General features: G+C 60.2%; 1 non-coding gene across 1 annotated transcript; it reads left to right on the top strand.

Moving 5' to 3' along the window:
* The first annotated feature begins 1,910 nt into the window (after nt 1-1,910).
* LOC131871621 (5S ribosomal RNA) lies at nt 1,911-2,029 on the top strand. The gene has a single exon (XR_009369834.1). It is a non-coding gene; the product is annotated as a 5S ribosomal RNA (ribosomal RNA).

Raw genomic sequence — 2,029 nt, 5'->3', positions numbered from 1 at the left:
CACTAATTTCCAGAAAAGGCAAAAAAAAACGATATTTTAAAATTTCCGTTCTGAAAGATAGTGAAAAAAATGGAACGCGGGTGCCATCTTGAGCCCTTCCTGATGCGCAGCCCAGGCAAGTTGTGCGCACCAAGGTGCCCACCCTGGCGGAGGTGCGCGCCCGGGGCAAACCGGGCTCCGACTTCGTGCACTGCATGGTGCCCACCAAGGCGCGCAACCCAGCCAAGGTGCCCACCGCAGCGAAGGTGCACGCGAGGTGCGCACCCGAGGTGCACACCCGGGGCAAACCGGGCTCCGACTTCGTGCACGCCGCACCTTGGAGCACACTTCAGAGCGCTCCTTGGTACGCACCAGGGCGCGCAACCCAGCCAAGGTGCTCACCCCGGCGAAGGTGCACGCGAGGTGCGCACCCGGGGCAAACCGGGCTCGGACTTCGTGCACGCCGCACCTTGGAGCACACATCGGAGCGCTCCCGGGTTCGCACCAGCATTGCGCACCTTTGATGCGCTGCCTTCACTAATTTCCAGAAAAGGCAAAAAAAAGAAAAAAATGAGATTTTAAAATTTCCGTTTTGAAAGATAGTGAAAAAAACGGAACGCGGGTGCCATCTTGAGCCCGCCCTGGTGTGCAGCCCAGGCAAGTTGTGCGCACCAAGGCACCCACCCTGGCCAAGGTGGGTCACGGGGTGGGTCCTAGGGTGGGTAACGGGGTGGGTACTAAGGTGCGTGCCAAGGTGGGTCATAGGGTGGGTGCCAAGGTGGGCACCAGGGTGGGTGTGCACCAACCCTAGCCAGGGTAGGTCACGGGGTGGTTGTCGGGGTGGGCGTCAAGGAGCCAAGGTGGGTGGCAAGTAGCCAAGTTGCGTGCCAAGGTGGGTGTCGGGGTGGGTGCCAAGGATCCAAGGTGGGTGCCAAGGAACCAAGGTGGGTGTCTGGGTGGGTGCCGAGGTGGGAGCCAGGGTGGGTCCCAAGGTGAGTGCAAAGGTGGGTGCCAGGGTCAAGGTGAGTGCCAATGTGGGTTCCAAGGTGCCAGGGTCAGGGTGAGTGCCAATGTGGGTTCAAAGGTGCTAAGTTGGGTGCGAGGTTGGGTGCGAGGGTGGGTGGGTGCCAAGGTGTGCTAGGTGGAAGCCCGGGTGGGTCGGCATCCCATGGGTGTCGAGTTGGGTGCCTGATGGGTGCTTCTTGTCAAGTTTTAGTCGTCGGGACTCATTTCGAGCCTTAGAGGTCGTTTCTTGTCCGGTTGCCCTGTCTTCGACCTGGGAACCCAATTTTGGTCCTCGGGTCCCATTTTTTTTTGTCTCGCATCCCACTTTTGGCCTGTGGCCTTTTCGGGGTCGATTCTCGTTTTGGGCATCAGAGCATGTTTCTTCTCCTAAAACCCAATATTTGTTTATTAAGTCTCGGAACACATTTTTGTTCTCGTGGACCCATCATGGGTCTTGGAACGCATTTGTGGTCCTTGGGTCCCATTTTGCATCCCGAAACTTGTGTTTTGGTGCTTGATCCCTATTTTGGGTGCCCACCTTGCACCAAGTGCGCACCCGGGGCAAACCGAGCGCCTTGGTGCACCGGGGCAAGATCGAGCGTGCACCCGAGGCGCCCCGAACATGCACCAAGGTGCACTCGGCCCACATGTGAGCGCAGGTCGTTGCGCCCGAGGTGGTGTGTGGGCACCGCGTTGCAGACGGGACACTGCACGCACACGACGCCCCCTCCAGGTGCACGCACGTAGGCCGGGCCGGGTGCACACCCGACGCCCTAGCAAGGTGCGCGCACCCGGGCAGGGCTCACACTTGGCGAACGGGGCGCACTTCGCGAGGGAGGGTGTGCACCTCGACGGGGGTGGGTGGCCGGGGTGGATTCGCACGTGGGTCGCGGTTTGCTAAGTACACACTGCGACAAGCTCATAACGGGTGCGATCATACCAGCGTTAGTGCACCGGATCCCATCAGAACTCCGCAGTTAAGCGCGCTTGGGCCGGAGTAGTACTGGGATGGGTGACCTCCCGGGAAGTCCCGGTGTTGCACCCT

This window comes from Cryptomeria japonica, unplaced genomic scaffold (genome assembly GCF_030272615.1).
Source record: "Cryptomeria japonica unplaced genomic scaffold, Sugi_1.0 HiC_scaffold_431, whole genome shotgun sequence".
Taxonomy (NCBI): domain Eukaryota; kingdom Viridiplantae; phylum Streptophyta; class Pinopsida; order Cupressales; family Cupressaceae; genus Cryptomeria; species Cryptomeria japonica.
This window is presented reverse-complemented; position numbering and strand designations above follow the sequence as displayed.